Source organism: Nerophis lumbriciformis, linkage group LG25 (assembly GCF_033978685.3).
Source record: "Nerophis lumbriciformis linkage group LG25, RoL_Nlum_v2.1, whole genome shotgun sequence".
Lineage (NCBI taxonomy): Eukaryota > Metazoa > Chordata > Actinopteri > Syngnathiformes > Syngnathidae > Nerophis > Nerophis lumbriciformis.
In genome coordinates this window covers 41,251,163-41,278,904 of record NC_084572.2, presented here as the reverse complement: position 1 = coordinate 41,278,904, position 27,742 = coordinate 41,251,163, and the positions used below count along the sequence as shown (strand labels likewise).

Here is a 27,742-nt window from a genome sequence, read left to right as displayed (position 1 = left end):
GGTTGGTGTTGGAATTTTTCAAATCGGTCGACAAATGTTGAAGTAGTAACAGTTTTTTAATTACTGGAATTTCGGGAAAGCCGGGAATTTTTACAGTTCAAAAAACAACTTGGTTTTTTGTCCTGATTAAGAGGAATGTTTTGACGGTGGAACAGTTGAAGTGGGTTGAAAAATGTGGGAGGAGTAGTCGACAGAAAAAAGGGTGAAATTAATGGGAATTCCTGGAATTTTTTTGAACTTGTAAAATTATATTTTGAATGTCCAGGATGAGTGGAATATGTTGAAGTTGGAATGGTTTGAATCGGTTGAAAAATGTGGGAATTGTGCAACTTGGAAAAATGTCCCATTCGTTTCAATGGGAACTCCCTGGAAATTTAGGAATTTTGGGAAAAGCGGGTTGTTGTTGTTTTTTTTAAAGGATTAATAGCATAAATGTCCTGAATGAGCTGAATTGGTTGGTGTTGGAATTTTTCAAATCGGTCGACAAATGTTGAAGTAGTAACAGTTTTTTAATTACTGGAATTTCGGGAAAGCCGGGAATTTTTACAGTTCAAAAAACAACTTGTTTTTTTGTCCTGATTAAGAGGAATGTTTTGACGGTGGAACAGTTGAAGTGGGTTGAAAAATGTGGGAGGAGTAGTCGACAGAAAAAGGGGTCAATAAAGAGATTGAAAAAATCGGGAATTTTAGGAATTACCTGGAATTTTTTTTAACTTGGAAAAATGATATTTTGAATGTCCAGGACAAGTGGAAAATGTTGAAGGTGGAATGCTTTGAATAGGTTGAAAAATGTGGGAATTGTGCAACTTGGAAAAATGTCCCATTCATTTCAATGGGAACTCCCTGGAAATTTGGGAATTTTGGGAAAAGCGGGTTGTTGTTTTTTTAAAGGATTAATAGCATAAATGTCCTGAATGAGCTGAATTGGTTGGTGTTGGAATTTTTCAAATCGGTCGACAAATGTTGAAGTAGTAACAGTTTTTTAATTACTGGAATTTCGGGAAAGCCGGGAATTTTTACGGTTCAAAAAACAACTTGTTTTTTTGTCCTGATTAAGAGGAATGTTTTGACGGTGGAACAGTTGAAGTGGGTTGAAAAATGTGGGAGGAGTAGTCGACAGAAAAAGGGGTCAATAAAGAGATTGAAAAAATCGGGAATTTTAGGAATTACCTGGAATTTTTTTTAACTTGGAAAAATGATATTTTGAATGTCCAGGACAAGTGGAAAATGTTGAAGGTGGAATGCTTTGAATAGGTTGAAAAATGTGGGAATTGTGCAACTTGGAAAAATGTCCCATTCATTTCAATGGGAACTCCCTGGAAATTTGGGAATTTTGGGAAAAGCGGGTTGTTGTTTTTTTAAAGGATTAATAGCATAAATGTCCTGAATGAGCTGAATTGGTTGGTGTTGGAATTTTTCAAATCGGTCGACAAATGTTGAAGTAGTAACAGTTTTTTAATTACTGGAATTTCGGGAAAGCCGGGAATTTTTACAGTTCAAAAAACAACTTGGTTTTTTGTCCTGATTAAGAGGAATGTTTTGACGGTGGAACAGTTGAAGTGGGTTGAAAAATGTGGGAGGAGTAGTCGACAGAAAAAGGGGTCAATAAAGAGATTGAAAAAATCGGGAATTTTGGGAATTCCTGGAATTTTTTTGAACTTGGAAAAATGATATTTTGAATGTCCAGGACAAGTGGAAAATGTTGAAGGTGGAATGCTTTGAATAGGTTGAAAAATGTGGGAATTGTGCAACTTGGAAAAATGTCCCATTCATTTCAATGGGAACTCCCTGGAAATTTGGGAATTTTGGGAAAAGCGGGTTGTTGTTTTTTTAAAGGATTAATAGCATAAATGTCCTGAATGAGCTGAATTGGTTGGTGTTGGAATTTTTCAAATCGGTCGACAAATGTTGAAGTAGTAACAGTTTTTTAATTACTGGAATTTCGGGAAAGCCGGGAATTTTTACAGTTCAAAAAACAACTTGGTTTTTTGTCCTGATTAAGAGGAATGTTTTGACGGTGGAACAGTTGAAGTGGGTTGAAAAATGTGGGAGGAGTAGTCGACAGAAAAAGGGGTCAATAAAGAGATTGAAAAAATCGGGAATTTTGGGAATTCCTGGAATTTTTTTGAACTTGGAAAAATGATATTTTGAATGTCCAGGACAAGTGGAAAATGTTGAAGGTGGAATGCTTTGAATAGGTTGAAAAATGTGGGAATTGTGCAACTTGGAAAAATGTCCCATTCATTTCAATGGGAACTCCCTGGAAATTTGGGAATTTTGGGAAAAGCGGGTTGTTGTTTTTTTAAAGGATTAATAGCATAAATGTCCTGAATGAGCTGAATTGGTTGGTGTTGGAATTTTTCAAATCGGTCGACAAATGTTGAAGTAGTAACAGTTTTTTAATTACTGGAATTTCGGGAAAGCCGGGAATTTTTACGGTTCAAAAAACAACTTGTTTTTTTGTCCTGATTAAGAGGAATGTTTTGACGGTGGAACAGTTGAAGTGGGTTGAAAAATGTGGGAGGAGTAGTCGACAGAAAAAGGGGTCAATAAAGAGATTTAAAAAAACGGGAATTTGGGGAATTCCTGGAATTTTTTTGAACTTGGAAAAATGATATTTTGAATGTCCAGGATGAGTGGAATATGTTGAAGGTGGAATGCTTTACTTAATATATGCAGATTGTTTCCACACGGCTGCTGCAATAGAGTTCGAAATTACTTTGATTAGAAAAAAGCTTTTAGGGCTTGAAATTAGTTCGATTAGAAAAAAGCTTTGATTTCTATTCGTTTTTTTTTTCCGATTAATCGTTCAGTGAGTGTAACTAATAAAATTGATCAAATCTGGACCGGACAAAGAGCCTGATACTTAAAACATAGTCTCCACACGGCTGCTGCAATAGAGTTTGAAATTAGTTCGATTAGAAAAAAGCTTCGATTTCTATTTGGGTTTTTTTCGATTAATCGTTCAATGAGTGTAACTAATCAAATTGATCAAATCTGGACCGGACAAAGAGCCTGATACTTAAAACATAGTCTCCACACGGCTGCTGCAATAGAGTTTGAAATTAGTTCGATTGGAAAAAAGCTTCGATTTCTATTTGGGTTTTTTCGATTAATCGTTCAATGAGTGTAACTAATAAAATTGATCAAATCTGGACCGGACAAAGAGCCTGATACTTAAAACATAGTCTCCACACGGCTGATGCAATAGAGTTTGAAATTAGTTTGATTAGAAAAAAACTTCGATTTCTATTTGGTTTTTTTCGATTAATCGTTCAATGAGTGTAACTAATAAAATTGATCAAATCTGGACCGGACAAAGAGCCTGATACTTAAAACATAGTCTCCACATGGCTGCTGCAATAGAGTTTGAAATTAGTTTGATTAGAAAAAAGCTTCGATTTCTATTTGTTTTTTTTTCGATTAATCGTTCAATGAGTGTAACTAATAAAATTGATCAAATCTGGACCGGACAAAGAGCCTGATACTTAAAACATAGTCTCCACACAGCTGCTGCAATAGAGTTTGAAATTAGTTCGATTAGAAAAAAGCTTCGATTTCTATTTGGTTTTTTTTTCCGATTAATCGTTCAATGAGTGTAACTAATAAAATTGATCAAATCTGGACCGGACAAAGAGCCTGATACTTAAAACATAGTCTCCACACGGCTGCTGCAATAGAGTTTGAAATTAGTTCGATTAGAAAAAAGCTTCGATTTCTATTTGTTTTTTTTCGATTAATCGTTCAATGAGTGTAACTAATAAAATTGATCAAATCTGGACCGGACAAAGAGCCTGATACTTAAAACATAGTCTCCACACGGCTGCTGCAATAGAGTTTGAAATTAGTTCGATTAGAAAAAAGCTTCGATTTCTATTTGTTTTTTTTTCGATTAATCGTTCAATGAGTGTAACTAATAAAATTGATCAAATCTGGACCGGACAAAGAGCCTGATACTTAAAACATAGTCTCCACACGGCTGCTGCAATAGAGTTTGAAATTAGTTTGATTAGAAAAAAGCTTCGATTTCTATTTGGTTTTTTTCCCGATTAATCGTTCAATGAGTGTAACTAATAAAATTGATCAAATCTGGACCGGACAAAGAGCCTGATACTTAAAACATAGTCTCCACACGGCTGCTGTAATAGAGTTTGAAATTAGTTCGATTAGAAAAAAGCTTCGATTTCTATTTGTTTTTTTTCGATTAATCGTTCAATGAGTGTAACTAATAAAATTGATCAAATCTGGACCGGACAAAGAGCCTGATACTTAAAACATAGTCTCCACACGGCTGCTGCAATAGAGTTTGAAATTAGTTTGATTAGAAAAAAGCTTCGATTTCTATTTGGGTTTTTTCGATTAATCGTTCAATGAGTGTAACTAATGAAATTGATCAAATCTGGACCGGACAAAGAGCCTGATACTTAAAACATAGTCTCCACACAGCTGCTGCAATAGAGTTAGAAATTAGTTTGATTAGAAAAAAGCTTTGATTTCTATTCGTTTTTTCCGATTAATCGTTCAATGAGTGTAACTAATAAAATTGATCAAATCTAGACCGGACAAAGAGCCTGATACTTAAAACATAGTCTCCACACAGCTGCTGCAATAGAGTTTGAAATTAGTTTGATTAGAAAAAAGCTTCGATTTCTATTTGGGTTTTTTCGATTAATCGTTCAATGAGTGTAACTAATAAAATTGATCAAATCTGGACCGGACAAAGAGCCTGATACTTAAAACATAGTCTCCACACAGCTGCTGCAATAGAGTTAGAAATTAGTTTGATTAGAAAAAAGCTTTGATTTCTATTCGTTTTTTCCGATTAATCGTTCAATGAGTGTAACTAATAAAATTGATCAAATCTGGACCGGACAAAGAGCCTGATACTTAAAACATAGTCTCCACACGGCTGATGCAATAGAGTTTGAAATTAGTTCGATTAGAAAAATGCTTCGATTTCTATTTGTTTTTTTTTCGATTAATCGTTCAATGAGTGTAACTAATAAAATTGATCAAATCTGGACCGGACAAAGAGCCTGATACTTAAAACATAGTCTCCACACAGCTGCTGCAATAGAGTTTGAAATTAGTTTGATTAGAAAAAAGCTTCGATTTCTATTTGGGTGTTTTCGATTAATCGTTCAATGAGTGTAACTAATAAAATTGATCAAATCTGGACCGGACAAAGAGCCTGATACTTAAAACATAGTCTCCACACAGCTGCTGCAATAGAGTTTGAAATTAGTTCGATTAGAAAAAAGCTTCGATTTCTATTTGGGTTTTTTCGATTAATCGTTCAATGAGTGTAACTAATAAAATGTATCAAATCTGGACCGGACAAAGAGCCTGATACTTAAAACATAGTCTCCACACGGCTGCTGCAATAGAGTTTGAAATTAGTTCGATTAGAAAAAAGCTTCGATTTCTATTTGGTTTTTTTCGATTAATCGTTCAATGAGTGTAACTAATAAAATGTGGACCGGACAAAGAGCCTGATACTTCATATACTGTATGTGACATAGTTTCCACACAGCTGCTGCAATAGGGCTTGAAATTAGTTCGATTCGAAAAAAGCTTCCATTTTTATTCTGTTTTTAAGGGCTCAAAATTACTTTAATGAGTAAAAAGCTTGGATTTGTACTCTGTTGTTTCGATTAATCGTAATAACCAGAGGTGGGTAGTAACGCGCTACATTTACTCCGTTACATCTACTTGAGTAACTTTTGGGATAAATTGTACTTCTAAGAGTAGTTTTAATGCAACATACTTTTACTTTTACTTGAGTATATTCATAGAGAAGAAACGCTACATTTACTCCGCTACTTTTATCTACATTCACCTCGCTACTCGCTACTCATTTTTATCGATCTGTTAATGCACGCTTTGTTTGTTTTGGTCTGTCAGACAGACCTTCATAGTGCCTGCGTTTCAACAAATACAGTCACTGGTGACGTTCACTCCGTTCCACCAATCAGATGCAGTCACTGGTGACGTTGGACCAATCAAACAGAGCCAGGCGGTCACATGACCTGACTTAAACAAGTTGAAAAACGTATTCGGGTGTTACCATTTAGTGGTCAATCGTACGGAATATGTACTGTACTGTGCAATCTACTAATAAAAGTTCCAATCAATCAATCAAAAGTGTGAAGGAAAAAAAGACCCTTTTTTTATTTCAACCGTACATCCCGTCAAAAGCCTAAAGACTGACTGCACAGTTCCTGTCTTCACAATAAAAGTGCCGCTCCATCGCGCCTGCGCTTTCAAAACAAGAGTCCCCGAAAGCCAGCGCAAACAAGCTAGCAAGCTACGGAGTTTGCCGCCAATGTATTTCTTGTAAAGTGTATAAAAACGAATATGGAAGCTGGACAAATAAGATGCCAAAAACCAACCACTTTCATGTGGTATTAGACAGAAAGCAGGAACTTTTTTTCTCCTCCATTTGAAAACGTGGACGTTATCATCACTACTGTCTGATTACAATCAATGCAAGTCATCAGAATCAGGTAATACACCAACTTATATTCTAGTCTTCATGAAAGAAAGGAATCTATATGTGTTAAACATGCATGTATATTCATTAAAACACCTTTAACATGTAAACAAAAACGGCAAAATAAATAAATATAAATGATATACTGTATATATCAATGTATGTATATATATATATATATATATATATATATATATATATATATATATATATATATATATATATATATATATATATATATGTGTGTGTGTGTGTGTGTATACAGGTAAAAGCCAGTAAATTAGAATATTTTGAAAAACTTGATTTATTTCAGTAATTGCATTCAAAAGGTGTAACTTGTACATTATATTTATTCATTGCACACAGACTGATGCATTCAAATGTTTATTTCATTTAATTTTGATGATTTGAAGTGGCAACAAATGAAAATCCAAAATTCCGTGTGTCACAAAATTAGAATATTACTTAAGGCTAATACAAAAAAGGGATTTTTAGAAATGTTGGCCAAATGAAAAGAGAGAGAGGCACAGGATCCACGTTGCCTGAAGTCTAGTGTAAAGTTTCCACCATCAGTGATGGTTTGGGGTGCCATGTCATCTGCTGGTGTCGGTCCACTCTGTTTCCTGAGATCCAGGGTCAACGCAGCCGTCTACCAGCAAGTTTTAGAGCACTTCATGCTTCCTGCTGCTGACCTGCTCTATGGAGATGGAGATTTCAAGTTCCAACAGGACTTGGCGCCTGCACACAGCGCAAAATCTACCCGTGCCTGGTTTACGGACCATGGTATTTCTGTTCTAAATTGGCCCGCCAACTCCCCTGACCTTAGCCCCATAGAAAATCTGTGGGGTATTGTGAAAAGGAAGATGCAGAATGCCAGACCCAAAAACGCAGAAGAGTTGAAGGCCACTATCAGAGCAACCTGGGCTCTCATAACACCTGAGCAGTGCCAGAAACTCATCGACTCCATGCCACGCCGCATTAACGCAGTAATTGAGGCAAAAGGAGCTCCAACCAAGTATTGAGTATTGTACATGCTCATATTTTTCCTTTTCATACTTTTCAGTTGGCCAACATTTCTAAAAATCCCTTTTTTGTATTAGCCTTAAGTAATATTCTAATTTTGTGACACACGGAATTTTGGATTTTCATTTGTTGCCACTTCAAATCATCAAAATTAAATGAAATAAACATTTGAATGCATCAGTCTGTGTGCAATGAATAAATATAATGTACAAGTTACACCTTTTGAATGCAATTACTGAAATAAATCAAGTTTTTCAAAATATTCTAATTTACTGGCTTTTACCTGTATATATATATGTGTGTGTATATATATATATATATATATATATATATATATATATATATATATATATATATATATATATATATATATATATATATGTGTGTGTGTGTATATATATATATATATATATATATATATATATATATATATATATATATATATATATATATATATGTCTTAATAAGGTTATCCAAAAAATATTGCTCGATACCGTAGTAGAGCGCAATATATGTATGTGTGGGGAAAAAAATCACAAGACTATTTCATCTCTACAGGCCTGTTTCATGAGGGGGGGTACCCTCAATCGTCAGGAGATTTTAATGGGAGCATTCGCATACCATGGTTTATATAGGGCACAGAGTGGGTGGGTACAGGCTGGCCTAGGGGCGTGGTGATTGGCTCATGTGTTACCTAGGAGGTGTTTCCGTCTATGGCGGCATGTTGTTACAATTTCGCTGCGCTTGTTGAGGGATGACAGGTCTGGACGGTAAATAATAAACAGTTTCTCTTTCAAGCATAGGTTGCATCTTTTATTACCACTATTGTAAGGTGTGCTGGATGCAAGAATTTGCCATGTTATTGAATATTCAACATTATTGTCTTTGAGGTCCCAAATGTGTTTGCTGAGTTCTGTGGTATTCCGCAGGTTTTGGTTCCTGAAAGAAGCCTTGTGATTGTTCCATCTGGTTTTGAATTCTCCCTCGGTTAATCCTACATATGTGTCGGATGTGTTAATGTCCTTGCGTATTACCTTAGATTGGTAGACAACTGATGTTTGTAAGCACCCCCCGTTGAGAGGGCAATCAGGTTTCTTTCGACAGTTACAGCCTTTGTTGGTTTTGGAGTCGCTCTGTCCGGGGGTCGACGGCTCATTTGCAATTGTTTTGTTGTGGTTTGACCTGATTTGTCGTATATGTCGTATATATATATATATATATATGAGTGTGTATGTTACTCATCAGTTACTCAGTACTTGAGTAGTTTTTTCACAACATACTTTTTACTTTTACTCAAGTAAAATATTTGGGTGACTACTCCTTACTTTTACTTGAGTAAAGAAATCTCTAAAGTAACAGTACTCTTACTTGAGTACAATTTCTGGCTACTCTACTCCGCCTCTGCCCTAACAATTCTGTGTATTTTTTGACCAAGTTTGCAGTGGAAATAACTTTTCCAAACTCATTTTTTTACGAGTGAAAAAAAACACACAGCTTGACCCTGATTGCCTTCAGTCCTTCTTCTTCCTTCTGGCTTATCATCTGAGACAGAGGTTACAAAAACATGGCAATGTGTGTGCGTGTGTGTGTGTGTGTGTGTGTGCGTGTGTGTGTGTGGGGGGTTTACCTGCCCCATGTGGCCCCGCCTCTCCTCTTAGGCCCATTGACAAAGAGTAAACACCTTTACCTACCTCCTCAGTGCGTGTGCAGCAGGCAGGGCGAGCACAACGTCCCCGGAAGAACTCCCAAGGTCTTCTTCACCTCTGCCGACGTCTGTGTGGCCCTCAGGTACTTCACCTTTCACTCCTCTTTCTCCACCTTTCCGAGCGATTGCAGTGACAGGTGACCACGGTCAGTGAGCAATCTGATGGTTTTTCTTGACTCTGTGTCTTTGATGACGCTATTTTTACCCTTACCAAAATGTATGTCGCTATACTTTTAGATACTTTTCAAAATAAAAGGGGACCACAAAAAAAAGGTCATTACTGGCTTTGTTTTAAAAGGAAATCTTATGATATTTTAAACATATGTTTATTATTGCAATTTAGTCCTTAAATAAAATAGTGAACGTACTAAACTTGTCCTTTAGTAGTAAGTAATCAAAGACTCCTAATTAGTTAGCTGACGTATGCAGTAACATATTGTGTCACCTATTATTATCATTATGGGCCTGCTCATACTTCAACTTTTATTCTTGTAGTTCCGCACGTTTCTCTTACGATTAATACGAGCCGGATCGGCCAACGAACCCCCACATATGTTATACCATTGGAAAGGTCTCACTTGCGCCTACGGCGGTACCTTGGGTTTGTAACATTTCATGTTCAATCAATCAATCAATCAATGTTTATTTATATAGCCCTAAATCACAAGTGTCTCAAAGGGCTGCACAAGCCACAACGACATCCTCGGTACAAAGCCCACATACGGGCAAGGAAAAACTCACCCCAGTGGGACGTCGATGTGAATGACTATGAGAAACCTTGGAGAGGACCGCATATGTGGGTAACCCCCCCCCCTCTAGGGGAGACCGAAAGCAATGGATGTCGAGTGGGTCTGACATAATATTGTGAGAGTCCAGTCCATAGTGGATCCAACATAATAGTCCAGTCCATAGTGGGGCCAGCAGGACACCATCCCGAGCGGAGACGGGTCAGCAGCGTAGAGATGTTCCCAGCCGATGCACAGGCGAGCGGTCCACCCCGGGTCCCGACTCTGGACAGCCAGCACTTCATCCATGGCCACCGGACCTGTGCCCCCCCACTCCACAAGGAAAAGGGGAGCAGAGGAGAGAAGAAAAGAAACGGCAGATCAACTGGTCTAACAGGGGGGCTATTTAAAGGCTAGAGTATACAAATGAGTTTTAAGATGGGACTTAAATGCTTCTACTGAGGTAGCATCTCTAACTGTTACTGCTAGAACATTCCATAGTACTGGAGCCCGAATAGAAAACGCTCTATAGCCCGCAACCCGCGTTACCAGAGTGACGCTATTCACGAATGAAAAAAAAAAAAATGGGTACATACCCTTTTAATGGACGATTGCTCCGAGACAAACGCCCAAAAAAAGACAAGATGACGTCTCATTTTGTTTACACACTTGTTTACTTTTGACACCCAGCTAACTGATAGCATGCTAACATTAGCGTGCTTGCATACTAACATTAGCTTGATTTCTTTTCAGCTAAATTTGCTTCCGTTTACTCCAGAGTCAAACGACTTGGTAGGTGACACTTAGCAAGCTAATTTTAGCATGCTAACTTTTTTTCTGCTGTTTCTTCACACCTTACAGCCGTGTTACTTGATATGTTAGACACGCTAACTGTTAGCATGCCATCGTTAGCACACATGCCATGTGTTACTTTTTAATGTAAGCATGCTAATATTTTAGGCTAGCTCTACAGCTCATTTTGTACGGTTACACCAAAAACTCACGGATTCAGACACTTGTAAGTACGGCAACTTCCGATGACCCCCCGGCTATAGGTCCGGGGCACAGACAGCAGGCCCTTTAAAATTTCCGCGGGAATTTTCTAGTTATTATTAATCTACTTTATCTACTTATTTACTGTTAATATCCACTTTTTTTTTCAGTTTTAACGTGTTCTAGCTACACTTCTGTTCAAATGTAATAATCACTTATTCTTCTGTTGTTTGATACTTATATTAGTTTTGGTTGATACCACACATGCTATGTGTTACTTTTTAATGCAAGCATGCTAATATTTTAGGCTAGCTCTACAGCTCATTTTGTACGGTTACACCAAAAACTCACGGATTCAGACACTCGGCACCATCTTGTAAGTACGGCAACTTCCGACGAACCCCGGCCATAGGTCCAGGGCACAGACAGCAGGCCCTTTAAAATTTCCGCGGGAATTTTCTAGTCATTATTTATCTACTTATTTACTGTTAATATCCACTTTTTATTCAGTTTTAACGTGTTCTCTCTACACTTCTGTTCAAATAATAATAATAATTAAAGCTGCAAGCAGCGTTGTTCGGGCCCGCGTATTTGGCAGGTGCTAGTCCTAAGTGTCCCAATACTTTTGTCTACTTGTAGTCTGAAGTGTCCCAAGACTTTTGTCTAGTGTACCTACCTTGTCTGCATTGTGTGGGCACGTTAGTGCTTCCTGCTTTTAAGCAGCCATCTTAAAAAAACAGCATTGCAGCAGCATCAGCGCAGCGGGTCTTTGAAGGGTCATAAAATCAAAACCGGAGCAGTTAATTAAAAAGCGCTTCTGTTGTTGTAATCACAAGGGTTCAATGTCTCTCCTGTGTTAGTTTGAAGGCGAAACGACAAACGCGCTCAGAGGAGTTCGTTTTTGAAGGAAGGTGACCGTTTTTAAAAAAAAAATTGTTTTGAAGGGGGAATAGCAAACTTCCTGTAGATTTTTGCTGTGGGTTGTCAATTTATGAAATGTAGGTGTAAGTGAGACCTACATAGAGGTTTTTGTTTCATCTCTCTCCGACCTTCCCAGTGGGAGTTACAGGCAGTTTTGTCAGATTTTTCATCCGAGGAGCAGTTTTTTGTGCGTTTTATGAAAAAATTGCTGTAGAGCACAATTTTAGGATTTGGGGTTAGGTTTTTTCATTAGATCACAGTTTTAGCCAGTCCTGATGTGTGTGTTAAGTTTGGTGAGTTTTGGTCAAATTACAGCTCAAAGAGGCAAAAGTGACTGTTTTTAGTACTTTTTTGTCTTGAAGGGGGAATTGCCAACTTCCTGTTGATTTTTGCCCGATGATATACAATTATGAAAACTAGGTCTAAGTCAGACCTACATACAGGTTTTTGTTTCATGTCTCTTCGATCTTCCTAGTGGGAGATATAGGCAGTCTAGTTTTTTTTTTCCCTAGGGGGCGCTAGAGCGCAATTTTGAGTTTTGAGGTTTGGTTTTTTTTAAATAAGGTAATTTTCGCAGGTCCTGATGTGTGGGTCAAAAATGGTGAGTTTTGAAGCATGTTAAGTGGGTCAAATTACAGTTTAATGTGGCGGCGGAAGAATAAAGAATAAAGAATAAAACCTTACAAATTCAATAGGTCCTTATGTCCCATTGCATAAGGACTCCCTTTGGGAGTCCTTATACAATGGGCCATGCGGGCCCTAATTAAAGCTGCAAGCAGCGTTGTTCGGGCCCGCGTATTTGGCAGGTGCTAGTCCTAAGTGTCCCAATACTTTTGTCTACTTGTAGTCTGAAGTGTCCCAAGACTTTTGTCTAGTGTACCTACCTTGTCTGCATTGTGTGGGCACGTTGGTGCTTCCTGCTTTTAAGCAGCCATCTTAAAAAACCAGCATTGCAGCAGCATCAGCGCAGCGGGTCTTTGAAGGGTCATAAAATCAAAACCGGAGCAGTTAATTAAAAAGCGCTTCTGTTGTTGTAATCACAAGGGTTCAATCTCTCTCCTGTGTTAGTTTGAAGGCGAAACGACAAACGCGCTCAGAGGAGTTCGTTTTTGAAGGAAGGTGACCGGTTTTTACAAAAAATGTGTTTTGAAGGGGGAATAGCAAAATTCCTGTTGATTTTTGCTGGGGGTTGTCAATTTATGAAATGTAGGTCTAATTGAGACCTACAGAGAGGTTTTTGTTTCATCTCTCTCCGACCTTCCCAGTGGGAGTTACAGGCAGTTTTGTCAGATTTTTCATCCGAGGAGCAGTTTTTTTGTGCGTTTTATTAAAAAATTGCTGTAGAGCACAATTTTTAGATTTGGGGTTAGGTTTTTTCATTAGATCACAGTTTTAGCCAGTCCTGATATGTGTGTTCAGTTTGGTGAGTTTTGAAGCATGTTAAGGGGGTCAAATTACAGCTCAAAGAGGCAAAAGTGACTGTTTTTAGTACTTTTTTGTCTTGAAGGGGGAATTGCCAACTTCCTGTTGATTTTAGCCCGAAGATGTACAATTGAGGTCTAAGTCAGACCTACATAAAGGTTTTTGTTTCATGTCTCTCCGACCTTCCTAGTGGGAGTTACAGGCAGCGTAGTTTTTTCTTCTTCCTAGGGGGCGCTAGAGCGCAATTTTGAGTTTTGGGGTTTAATTTTTTTATTAAAAGGCAATTTTCGCAGGTCCTGATGTGTGGGTCAAATATGGTGAGTTTTGAAGCATGTTAAATGGGTCAAATTAGTGCTCGAAGAGGCGGCGGAAGAAGAAAGAAAGAAAGAATAATAAAACCTTACAATAACAATAGGTCCTTATGTCCCATTGCATAAGGACTCCCTGTGGGAGTCCTTTTGCAATGGGCCATTGCGGGCCCTAATTTTTGCAATGGGCCATTGCGGGCCCTAATAATCACGTATTCTTCTGTTGTTTGATACTTGACATTAGTTTTGGTTGATACCACACATTTTGGCCATAGTCCAATACGAAGTAGTTACAACACGGGTGTCAAACGGCCCACAAACAGCTTTTATCCGGCCTGCCAGAGGAGTTTGCTAAGTGTAAAAATGAGCTGTAATTTTTTTAAATGAAAGAAACTGCTGTTTTCTAATGTGTCCACTGGGTGTCGCCATAGCAATTCTTTGTAACCGCTATTTGACTGATTATCACACCGTTTATTCAGAAAGTATAAATAACGACAAATGAAGATAAAATATTATTAACCGCAATAAGAAAAAAGTGTTTGTTCTATTTTTAAACAAATACATTGTCTTTATTTTTAAGTTATCATGCCATGATTTTACTTGGGAATAGATTTTCCGACATCGGGGGCAGTACCTCTGGATTGGCAGACCGGGGTGGTGGTTCCTCTCTTTAAAAAGGGGAACCGGAGGGTGTGTTCCAACTATCGTGGGATCACACTCCTCAGCCTTCCCGGTAAGGTCTATTCAGGTGTACTGGAGAGGAGGCTACGCCGGATAGTCGAACCTCGGATTCAGGAGGAACAGTGTGGTTTTCGTCCTGGTCGTGGAACTGTGGACCAGCTCTATACTCTCGGCAGGGTCCTTGAGGGTGCATGGGAGTTTGCCCAACCAGTCTACATGTGCTTTGTGGACTTGGAGAAGGCATTGGACCGTGTCCCTCGGGAAGTCCTGTGGGGAGTGCTCAGAGAGTATGGGGTTTCGGACTGTCTGATTGTGGCGGTCCGCTCCCTGTATGATCAGTGTCAGAGCTTGGTTCGCATTGCCGGCAGTAAGTCGGACACGTTTCCGGTGAGGGTTGGACTCCGCCAAGGCTGCCCTTTGTCACCGATTCTGTTCATAACTTTTATGGACAGAATTTCTAGGCGCAGTCAAGGCGTTGAGGGGATCCGGTTTGGTGGCTGCAGGATTAGGTCTCTGCTTTTTGCAGATGATTTGGTCCTGATGGCTTCATCTGGCCAGGATCTTCAGCTCTCACTGGATCGGTTCGCAGCCGAGTGTGAAGCGACTGGGATGAGAATCAGCACCTCCAAGTCCGAGTCCATGGTTCTCGCCCGGAAAAGGGTGGAGTGCCATCTCCGGGTTGGGGAGGAGATCTTGCCCCAAGTGGAGGAGTTCAAGTACCTCGGAGTCTTGTTCACGAGTGAGGGAAGAGTGGATCGTGAGATCGACAGGCGGATCGGTGCGGCGTCTTCAGTAATGCGGACGCTGTATCGATCCGTTGTGGTGAAGAAGGAGCTGAGCCGGAAGGCAAAGCTCTCAATTTACCGGTCGATCTACGTTCCCATCCTCACCTATGGTCATGAGCTTTGGGTTATGACCGAAAGGACAAGATCACGGGTACAAGCGGCCGAAATGAGTTTCCTCCGCCGGGTGGCGGGGCTCTCCCTTAGAGATAGGGTGAGAAGCTCTGTCATCCGGGGGGAGCTCAAAGTAAAGCCGCTGCTCCTCCGCATCGAGAGGAGCCAGATGAGGTGGTTCGGTCATCTGGTCAGGATGCCACCTGAGCGCCTCCCTAAGGAGGTGTTTAGGGCATGTCCGACCGGTAGGAGGCCACGGGGAAGACCCAGGACACGTTGGGAAGACTATGTCTCCCGGCTGGCCTGGGAACGCCTCGGGATCCCCCGGGAGGAGCTGGACGAAGTGGCTGGGGAGAGGGAAGTCTGGGCTTCCCTGCTTAGGCTGCTGCCCCCGCGACCCGACCTCGGATAAGCGGAAGAAGATGGATGGATGGATGGAATAGATTTTCCTTCATGCGGCCCCTGGACTTGAAATAAGTTAACCACCCCGGAGTTACAGGGTCATACTTTGGTCACTATTAAAGTTCTCCTGTGTCCAGGGACGTATTTCCTGACTTTATAAACAACAACAAAATGACAACGTGATAGCAAAAATATCGATGTAATCATTGTGGTATCGACTAAATACAGCCCTTGTACTTGGTATCGTTACAGTCGATGTTAAAACATTTTAATCGCTAAATCCCATGAAATCTTATACGTCTAGTCTCTTACGTGAATGAGATGTATGATATTTTACGCTAATGTGTTCATCATTTCACACATAAGTCGCACCCCCGGCCAAAAAAACTACGACTTATAGTCCGAAAAATACGGTAGGAGTGACAGATTGTTTGGTAAACGTATAGCATGTTCTATATGTTATAGTTATTTGAATGACTCTTACCATAATATGTTACGTTAACATACCAGTTGGTTATTTATGCCTCATATAACGTACACTTATTCAGCCTGTTGTTCACTATTCTTCATTTATTAGGGCCCGCATGGCCCATTGCATAAGGACTCCCAAAGGGAGTCCTTATGCAATGGGACATAAGGACCTATTGAATTTGTAAGGTTTTATTCTTTCTTTATTAGGGCCCGCATGGCCCATTGTATAAGGACTCCCAAAGGGACTCCTTATGCAATGGGACATAAGGACCTATTGAATTTGTAAGGTTTTATTCTTTCTTTATTAGGGCCCGCATGGCCCATTGTATAAGGACTCCCAAAGGGACTCCTTATGCAATGGGACATAAGGACCTATTGAATTTGTAAGGTTTTATTCTTTCTTTATTAGGGCCCGCATGGCCCATTGTATAAGGACTCCCAAAGGGACTCCTTATGCAATGGGACATACGGACCTATTGAATTTGTAAGGTTTTATTATTCTTTATTCTTCCGCCGCCACTTTAAACTGTAATTTGACCCACTTAACATGCTTCAAAACTCACCATATTTGACCCACACATCAGGACCTGCGAAAATTGCCTTTTTTAAAAAAAAAAAACGAACCACAAAACTCAAAATTGCGCTCTAGCGCCCCCTAGGAAGAAAAAAAAAAAACTAGACTGCCTGTAACTCCCACTAGGAAGGTCGGGGAGACATGAAACAAAACCTCTATGTAGGTCTGACTTAGACCTACATTTCATAATAGTACATTCTCGGGCTAAAATCAACAGGAAGTTGGCAATTCCCCCTTCAAGACAAAAAAGTACTAAAAACAGTAACTTTTGCCTCTTTGAGCTGTAATTTGACCCCCTTAACACGCTTCAAAACTCACCGAACTGAACACACACATCAGGACTGGCCGAAATTGCGATCTAATAAAAAAACCTAACCCCAAATTTAAAAATTGCGCTCTAGAGCAATTTTTTAATAAAACGGAGAAAAAACTGCTCCTCGGAAGAAAAAAATGACAAAACTGCCTGTAACTCCCACTGGGAAGGTCGGAGAGACATGAAACAAAAACCTCTTCGTAGGTCTCACTTAGACCTACATTTCATAAATTGACAACCCCCCAGCAAAAATCAACAGGAAGTTTGCTATTCCCCCTTCAAAACAAATCTTTTGTAAAAACCGGTCACCTTCCTCTGAGCGCGTTTGTCGTTTCGGCTTCAAACTAACACAGGAGAGAGATTAAACCCTTGTGTATAAAATAACAGAACAGCTTTTTAATAACCTGCTCCGGTTTTGATTTTATGACCCTTCAAAGACCCGCTGCGCTGATGCTGCTGCGCTGCTGTTTTTTTAAGATGGCTGCTTAAAAGCAGGAAGCACCAACGTGCCCACACAATGCAGACAAGGTAGGTACACTACACAAAAGTCTTGGGACACTTCAGACTAAAAGTAGACAAAAGTATTGGGACACTTAGGACTAGCACCTGCCAAATACGCGGGCTCGACCAATGCTGCTTGCAGCTTTAATTAGGGCCCGCATGGCCCATTGCAAAAGGACTCCCGAAGGGAGTCCTTATGCAATGGGACATAAGGACCTATTGAATTTGTAAGGTTTTATTATTCTTTATTCTTCCGCCGCCACTTTAAACTGTAATTTGACCCACTTAACATGCTTCAAAACTCACCATATTTGACCCACACATCAGGACCTGCGAAAATTGCCTTTTTTAAAAAAAAAAAACGAACCACAAAACTCAAAATTGCGCTCTAGCGCCCCTAGGAAGAAAAAAAAAAAACTAGACTGCCTGTAACTCCCACTAGGAAGGTCGGGGAGACATGAAACAAAACCTCTATGTAGGTCTGACTTAGACCTAGATTTCATAATAGTACATTCTCGGGCTAAAATCAACAGGAAGTTGGCAATTCCCCCTTCAAGACAAAAAAGTACTAAAAACAGTCACTTTTGCCTCTTTGAGCTGTAATTTGACCCCCTTAACACGCTTCAAAACTCACCAAACTGAACACACACATCAGGACTGGCCGAAATTGCGGTCTAATAAAAAAACATAACCCCAAATTTAAAAATTGCGCTCTAGAGCAATTTTTTAATAAAACGGAGAAAACACTGCTCCTCGGAAGAAAAAAATGACAAAACTGCCTGTAACTCACACTGGGAAGGTCGGAGAGACATGAAACAAAAACCTCTTCGTAGGTCTCACTTAGACCTACATTTCATAAATTGACACCCCCCAGCAAAAATCAACAGGAAGTTTGCTATTCCCCCTTCAAAACAAATCTTTTGTAAAAACCGGTCACCTTCCTCTGAGCGCGTTTGTCGTTTCGGCTTCAAACTAACACAGGAGAGAGATTAAACCCTTGTGTATAAAATAACGGAACAGCTTTTTAATACCTGCTCCGGTTTTGATTTTATGACCCTTCAAAGACCCGCTGCGCTGCTGTTTTTTTTAAGATGGCTGCTTAAAAGCAGGAAGCACCAACGTGCCCACACCATGCAGACAAGGTAGGTACACTAGACAAAAGTCTTGGGACACTTCAGACTAAAAGTAGACAAAAGTATTGGGACACTTAGGACTAGCACTGGACAAAAGTATTGGGACAAATAGCACGGAAACTGGACAAAAGTATTGGGACACTTGGGACTACAACTTGACAAAAGTATTGGGACACTTATGACTACCACTGGACAAAAGTATTGGGACACTTATGACGAAAATTGGACAAAAGTATTGGGACACTTACACTGCACAAAAGTATTGGGACACTTAGGAATACCACTGAACAAAAGTATTGGGACACTTCGGACTAAACGTAGACAAAAGTATTGGGACACTTACACTGGACAAAAGTATTGGGACACTTAGTACTACAACTGGACAAAAGTATTGGGACACTTAGGACTACCACTGGACAAAAGTATTGGGACACCTACACTGGCCAAAAGTATTGGGACACTTAGGACTACAACTGGACAAAAGTATTGGGACACTTAGGACTATCACTGGACAAAAGTATTGGGACACTTACACTGGCCAAAAGTATTGGGACACTTAGGACTACCACTGGACAAAAGTATTGGGACACTTAGGACTACAACTTGACAAAAGTATTGGGACACTTAGGACTATCACTGGACAAAAGTATTGGGACACTTACACTGGCCAAAAGTATTGGGACACTTAGGACTACAACTTGACAAAAGTATTGGGACACTTAGGACTACAACTGGACAAAAGTATTGGGACACTTAGGACTATCACTGGACAAAAGTATTGGGACACTTACACTGGCCAAAAGTATTGGGACACTTAGGACTACCACTTGACAAAAGTATTGGGACACTTAGGACTACAACTGGACAAAAGTATTGGGACACTTAGGACTACCATTTGATAAAAGTATTGGGACACCTACACTGGCCAAAAGTATTGGGACACTTAGGACTACAACTGGACAAAAGTATTGGGACACTTAGGACTATCACTGGACAAAAGTATTGGGACACTTACACTGGCCAAAAGTATTGGGACACTTAGGACTACAACTTGACAAAAGTATTGGGACACTTAGGACTAAAACTTGACAAAAGTATTGGGACACTTAGGACTATCACTGGACAAAAGTATTGGGACACCTACACTGGCCAAAAGTATTGGGACACTTAGGACTACAACTTGACAAAAGTATTGGGACACTTAGGACTACAACTGGACAAAAGTATTGGGACACTTAGGACTACAACTTGACAAAAGTATTGGGACACTTAGGACTACAACTGGACAAAAGTATTGGGACACTTAGGACTACCACTTGACAAAAGTATTGGGACACTTACACTGGACAAAAGTTTTGGGACACTTGGGACTACAACTTGACAAAAGTATTGGGACACTTAGGACTACAACTTGACAAAAGTATTGGGACACTTAGGACTACCACTGGACAAAAGTATTGGGACACATACACTGGACAAAAGTATTGGGACACTTAGGACTACAACTTGACAAAAGTATTGGGACACTTAGTACTACAACTGGACAAAAGTATTGGGACACTTAGGACTACCACTGGACAAAAGTATTGGGACACCTACACTGGCCAAAAGTATTGGGACACTTAGGACTACAACTGGACAAAAGTATTGGGACACTTAGGACTACCACTTGACAAAAGTATTGGGACACTTACACTGGACAAAAGTATTGGGACACTTAGGACTACAACTTGACAAAAGTATTGGGACACTTAGTACTACAACTGGACAAAAGTATTGGGACACTTAGGACTACCACTTGACAAAAGTATTGGGACACTTACACTGGACAAAAGTATTGGGACACTTAGGACTATCACTGGACAAAAGTATTGGGACACTTACACTGGCCAAAAGTATTGGGACACTTAGGACTACAACTTGACAAAAGTATTGGGACACTTAGGACTACAACTGGACAAAAGTATTGGGACACTTAGGACTACCACTGGACAAAAGTATTGGGACACTTACACTGGCCAAAAGTATTGGGACACTTAGGACTACAACTGGACAAAAGTATTGGGACACTAAGGACTACCACTGGACAAAAGTATTGGGACACCTACACTGGCCAAATGTATTGGGACACTTAGGACTACAACTTGACAAAAGTATTGGGACACTTAGGACTACCACTGGACAAAAGTATTGGGACACTTACACTGGACAAAAGTTTTGGGACACTTGGGACTAAAACTTGACAAAAGCATTGGGACACTTAGGACTAAAACTTGACAAAAGCATTGGGACACTTAGGACTACAACTGGACAAAAGTATTGGGACACTAAGGACTACCACTGGCCAAATGTATTGGGACACTTAGGAATGCGGTACTACTTTGCATTGTCAATCAGAGCAATGGAAAGATTTGAAGCAATCCCTGGTTGGACAGGAGGTCCTTGGCAAGGAAACCAGTGAAACCAGTGGAGTGGCATGGGACTGTATGGCACGTGTGTGTTCAGGGTGGGGGCAAGGAAAAAAGCCATTGGTTTCCGGGTTGTTGGTCATAAAATATGTGGACTTTTACCCCTGTGAGGCGTGTGTTGTGTGCGTACTGTACGTGTGTTGTGTGCGTACTGTATGTGTGTTGTGTGCGTACTGTATGTGTGTGTTCTCCATTGAATCAAAGGCACAAAAACACACTTGGTGTGTGTGGGGGGTGCACATTGTGTAGTGAGAGGGGATTTGCAGCATTTAATCATGTGTTTGTTGAACGGGTGGGCCGCTGTTTGAGCGTCAAGGTGGAGGAACTAGGGAGGGCACAAATACGGAGACGTGACATTTGTTCAGCGTGAGGTTGGCGGTCCTGGCCTCGCAAGCTGATTATTCTTCTGTTGTTTGATACTTTACATTAGTTAGGGCCCGCAATGGCCCATTGCAAAAGGACTCCCACAGGGACCCACTTAACATGCTTCAAAACTCACCATATTTGACCCACCCATCAGGACCTGCGAAAATTGTCTTTTAATAAAAAATAAAAAAAACCGCAAAAATCAAAATTGCGCTCTAGCGCCCCCTAGGAAAGAAAAAAAACTAGACTGCCTGTAACTCCCACTAGGAAGGTCGGAAAGACATGAAACAAAATCCTCTATGTAGGTCTGACTCAGACCTAACTTTCATAATGGTACATTCTCGGGCCAAAAATCTACAGGAAGTTGGCAATTCCCCCTTCAAGACAAAAAAGTACTAAAAAAAGTCACTTTGAGCTGTAATTTCACCCCCTTAACATGCTTCAAAACTCACCGAACTCAACGCACACATCAGGACTGGCTAAAACTGTGATCTAAAAAAAAAAACCTAACCCCAAATTCAAAAATTGCGCTCTACAGCAATTTTTGAATAAAACTGATTAAAAACTGCTCCTCGGAAGACATAAATTACAAAACTGCCTGTAACTCCCACTGGGAAGGTCGGAGAGACATGAAACAAAAACCTCTCCGTAGGTCTCACTTAGACCTACATTTCATAAATTGACTACCCCCAGCAAAAATCAACGGGAAGTTTGCTATTCCCCCTTCAAAATAAATTTTTTGTAAAAACCAGTCACCTTCCTTCAAAAACAAACTCCTCTGAGCGCGTTTGTCGTTTCGCCTTTAAACTAACACAGGAGAGAGATTGAACCCTTGTGATTACAACAACAGAAGCGCTTTTTAATTAACTGCTCCGGTTTTGATTTTATGACCCTTCAAAGACCCGCTGCGCTGATGCTGCTGCGCTGCTGTTTTTTTAAGATGGCTGCTTAAAAGCAGGAAGCACCAACGTGCCCACACAATGCAGACAAGGTAGGTACACTAGACAAAAGTCTTGGGACACTTCAGACTAAAAGTAGACAAAAGTATTGGGACACTTAGGACTAGCACCTGCCAAATACGCGGGCCCGACCAACGCTGCTTGCAGCTTTAATTCTTTATTATTCTTCCGCCGCCTCTTTGAGCACTAATTTGACCCACTTAACATGCTTCAAAACTCACCATATTTGACCCACACATCAGGACCTGCGAAAATTGTCTTTTAATAAAAAATAAAAAAAAACGCAAAAATCAAAATTGCGCTCTAGCGCCCCCTAGGAAAAAAAAAAAACTAGACTGCCTGTAACTCCCACTAGGAAGGTCGGAAAGACATGAAACAAAATCCTCTATGTAGGTCTGACTCAGACCTAACTTTCATAATGGTACATTCTCGGGCTAAAATCTACAGGAAGTTGGCAATTCCCCCTTCAAGACAAAAAAGTACTAAAAAAAGTCACTTTGAGCTGTAATTTCACCCCCTTAACGTGCTTCAAAACTCACCAAACTGAACACACACATCAGGACTGGCTAAAACTGTGATCTAATGAAAAAACCTAACCCCAAATTTAAAAATTGTGCTCTACAGCAATTTTTGAATAAAACGCACAAAAAACTGCTCCTCGGAAGACATAAATTACAAAACTGCCTGTAACTCCCACTGGGAAGGTCGGAGAGACATGAAACAAAAACCTCTATGTAGGTTTGACTTAGACCTAGTTTTCATAATTGTATATCCTCGGGCAAAAATCAACAGGAAGTTGGCAATTCCCCCTTCAAGACAAAAAAGTACTAAAAACAGTCACTTTTGCCTTTTTGAGCTGTAATTTGACCCCCTTAACACGCTTCAAAACTCACCAAACTGAACGCACACATCAGGACTGGCAAAAATTGTGATCTAATAAAAAAACTTAACCCCAAATTTAAAAAATTGCGCTCTAGAGCAATTTTTGAATAAAACGGAGAAAAAACTGCTCCTCGGAAGAAAAAAATGACAAAACTGCCTGTAACTCCCACTGGGAAGGTCGGAGAGACATGAAACATAATCCTCTCCGTAGGTCTCACTTAGACCTACATTTCATAAATTGACAACCCCCAGCAAAAATCTACAAGAAGCTTGCTATTCCCCCTTCAACACAACATTTTTGTAAAAACCGGTCACCTTTCTTCAAACATTATCTCCTCTGAGCGTGTTTGTTGTTTCGGCTTCAAACTAACACAGGAGAGAGATTGAACCCTTTTGATTAAAAGTTATCGAAAGAGTTTTAATACCGGCTCCGGTTTTGATTTTATTACCCTTCAAAGAGCCGCTGCGCTGATGCTGCTGTTTTTTCAAGAAGGCTGCTTAAAAGCAGGAAGCACCAGCGTGCCCACACAATGCAGACAAGGTCGGAGAGACAAAAGTATTGGGACAATTCGGACTAAAAGTAGACAAAAGTATTGGGACACTTATGACGAAAACTGAACAAAAGTATTGGGACACTTAGGACTAGCACCTGCCAAATATGCGCGCCCGACCAATGCTGCTTGCAGCTTTAATTTGTATTTGACTTTATTAAATGTATTTATATTATCATTTAGTGCAGCCGGGCCGGAGCAGGAGGGGATAGAAAGAGAAAAAAAAAGAAGACAGAGGGGGAAATTGTGGGGACAAGAGGGGGATTAGACAGAGAGACAAAAACAACAACAGCAAACAACAACAACAACAACAATAGAGCAACATCAGCAAATACGACATGTACAAATATGATGGTAAAAGTAATAGCAAATAAGCAGTTAGCGAAAAATAAAAAATAATACAGAAATGACAATGAGCATTATTACACTACAAATGGATCAATACAAATACCAATAGAAATAGCGCTATTGATAATGAACAATACCAATAATTTACCTTTATTATCAACAATACAGTTGTTTAAATGCAACAATACATATACGTAATGATAACTTGAGATACGAAAGAATGCAGAAAAATGGAGGGGGAGAAAGAGAAGCAACCTACATTAACCTTGTAGATTGTTATAGTCACAATAGGTTAAGCTTTGTCAGTGTGCCATGTGTTACACCCAGTTTACCCTAGGGCAACAACGTTAATATATGTTTGATGAAACGTGATTATGTGCATGAGTGTAAGTATGCATATGTACTTGTATATGTACAGAATGTGTATATGTGTTTGTACAATGAATGTATATGTACAGAATGTGTATATGTGTTTGTACAGTGAATGTATATGTACAGTATGTGTATGTTTGTATATTGAACGTGCGTGTGGATGTACGAACTTTAGGTAGGTAAATATGTACTGTATTTGTGTATGTATGTGGGAGCGTAGGTACCTATGTACGTATGTGAGCATATGTGAATTTGCATGTAAATTAATTTATTAATTAATTTATTATTATTATATATTTATAGTTATTTATACAACAATATAATCTTTCACTAACTTTTAATCAGAAGGGTTCAATCTCTCTCCTGTGTTAGTTTGAAGCCGAAACGCCAAACACGCTCAGAGGAGATAATGTTTGAAGAAAGGTGACCGGTTTTTACAAAAATGTTGTGTTGAAGGGGGAATAGCAAACTTCCTGTAGATTTTTGCTGGGGGTTGTCAATTTATGAAATGTAGGTCTAAGTGAGACCTACGGAGAGGTTTTTGTTTCATGTCTCTCCGACCTTCCCAGTGATAATAATAAAACCTTACAAATTCAATAGGTCCTTATGTCCCATTGCATAAGGACTCCCTGTGGGAGTCCTTATGCAATGGGCCATGCGGGCCCTAAAAAAAAGTGTTTGTTCTATTTTTAAACAAAAAAAATGCTCTTTATTTTTAAGTTATCATGCCATGAGTTTACCAGTCCGGTGACATTGTTCAGCGTTAGGTGGACGTCCTGGCCTCGCACGGACAAGCTGATTAGCGTGAGGAATGTGTTTGGAAGCCAAAGCGCCTTATCTTTATACAAGAGGACGATTGTGTTCTGTCGAGAGCCAAACTTTATGCGAAACATTACATTTTTTTTTACTAACGTGTGTTCCTGCAACACCAAATCTCTCCCTCGTTTGCTACACTTCTTAAAGAGACCGCACTTAAAAGGTCGCTTTTTGAAATTCAGTGTTGTCATGACGGCGCGACAGAAAAAGATCCCCTTGACGGTCTTTGCCTTTGTCCCGCCCCCGGCTAGATGAGCCCGCCCTATGTCTACGCCCACCACCACACATAGTAACAAAAACAGCGATACAAAGAAGATAGAAGATTTTTTCTTTTTCCCCGTATACAGGTAAAAGCCAGTAAATTAGAATATTTTTAAAAACTTGATTTATTTCAGTAATTGCATTCAAAAGGTGTAACTTGTACATTATATTTATTCATTGCACACAGACTGATGCATTCAAATGTTTATTTCATTTAATTTTGATGACTTCCAAAGACATGCACCTGGGGATAAGTTGATTGGCAACACTAAATTGGCCCTAGTGTGTGGATGTGAGTGTGAATGTTGTCTGTCTATCTGTGTTGGCCCTGCGATGAGGTGGCGACTTGTCCAGGGTGTACCCCGCCTTCCGCCCGATTGTAGCTGAGATAGGCTCCAGCGCCCCCCGCGACCCCAAAGGGAATAAGCGGTAGAAAATGGATGGATGGATGGATTTGAAGTGGCAACAAATGAAAATCCAAAATTCCGTGTGTCACAAAATTAGAATATTACTTAAGGCTAATACAAAAAAGGGATTTTTAGAAATGTTGGCCAGCTGAAAAGTATGAAAATGAAAAATATGAGCATGTACAATACTCAATACTTGGTTGGAGCTCCTTTTGCCTCAATTACTGCGTTAATGCGGCGTGGCATGGAGTCCATGAGTTTCTGGCACTGCTCAGGTGTTATGAGAGCCCAGGTTGCTCTGATAGTGGCCTTCAACTCTTCTGCGTTTTTGGGTCTGGCATTCTGCATCTTCCTTTTCACAATACCCCACAGATTTTCTATGGGGCTAAGGTCAGGGGAGTTGGCGGGCCAATTTAGAACAGAAATACCATGGTCCGTAAACCAGGCACGGGTAGATTTTGCGCTGTGTGCAGGCGCCAAGTCCTGTTGGAACTTGAAATCTCCATCTCCATAGAGCAGGTCAGCAGCAGGAAGCATGAAGTGCTCTAAAACTTGCTGGTAGACGGCTGCGTTGACCCTGGATCTCAGGAAACAGAGTGGACCGACACCAGCAGATGACATGGCACCCCAAACCATCACTGATGGTGGAAACTTTACACTAGACTTTAGGCAACGTGGATCCTGTGCCTCTCCTGTCTTCCTCCAGAATCTGGGACCTCGATTTCCAAAGGAAATGCAAAATTTGCATGGTTGGGTGATGGTTTGGGGTGCCATGTCATCTGCTGGTGTCGGTCCACTCTGTTTCCTGAGATCCAGGGTCAACGCAGCCGTCTACCAGCAAGTTTTAGAGCACTTCATGCTTCCTGCTGCTGACCTGCTCTATGGAGATGGAGATTTCAAGTTCCAACAGGACTTGGCGCCTGCACACAGCGCAAAATCTACCCGTGCCTGGTTTACGGACCATGGTATTTCTGTTCTAAATTGGCCCGCCAACTCCCCTGACCTTAGCCCCATAGAAAATCTGTGGGGTATTGTGAAAAGGAAGATGCAGAATGCCAGACCCAAAAACGCAGAAGAGTTGAAGGCCACTATCAGAGCAACCTGGGCTCTCATAACACCTGAGCAGTGCCAGAAACTCATCGACTCCATGCCACGCCGCATTAACGCAGTAATTGAGGCAAAAGGAGCTCCAACCAAGTATTGAGTATTGTACATGCTCATATTTTTTTATTTTCATACTTTTCAGTTGGCCAACATTTCTAAAAATCCCTTTTTTGTATTAGCCTTAAGTAATATTCTAATTTTGTGACACACGGAATTTTGGATTTTCATTTGTTGCCACTTCAAATCATCAAAATTAAATGAAATAAACATTTGAATGCATCAGTCTGTGTGCAATGAATAAATATAATGTACAAGTTACACCTTTTGAATGCAATTACTGAAATAAATCAAGTTTTTCAAAATATTCTAATTTACTGGCTTTTACCTGTATTTCCGAATTGGTTTAACTGCCACCCGCCTGAATCTATTTAAAATCTAATTTTTTTTTTTATTTCAACCGCCCGACCCGACCCGCGGATAAAATCGAATTTTCTTTTTATTTCAACCGCCCGACCCGCGGATAATCCGCGGACTCCGCGGTCGTGTCCGCAAACCGCGCATCTCTAACACGTACCATTACACCCTTAATATATTGATATAGTTTTATCGACCTGCCCTAGTAAAAAAAGCAGGCTTCGCTACACATA

General features: G+C 40.1%; 1 protein-coding gene across 8 annotated transcripts in view; it reads left to right on the top strand.

Moving 5' to 3' along the window:
• Nucleotides 1–27,742, top strand: part of rbm47 (RNA binding motif protein 47) — a 166,702-nt gene that overhangs the window by 73,470 nt on the left and 65,490 nt on the right. Inside the window, exon 3 of one of the 8 annotated variants that reach the window (XM_061984425.2) lies at nucleotides 9,216–9,304. The exons of the other annotated variants lie outside the window; for them this stretch is intronic. The gene's annotated coding sequence lies outside the window, so the exon portion shown is untranslated. The remainder of the gene's footprint in view (nucleotides 1–9,215; nucleotides 9,305–27,742) is intronic. 8 annotated transcript variants of the gene reach the window in all.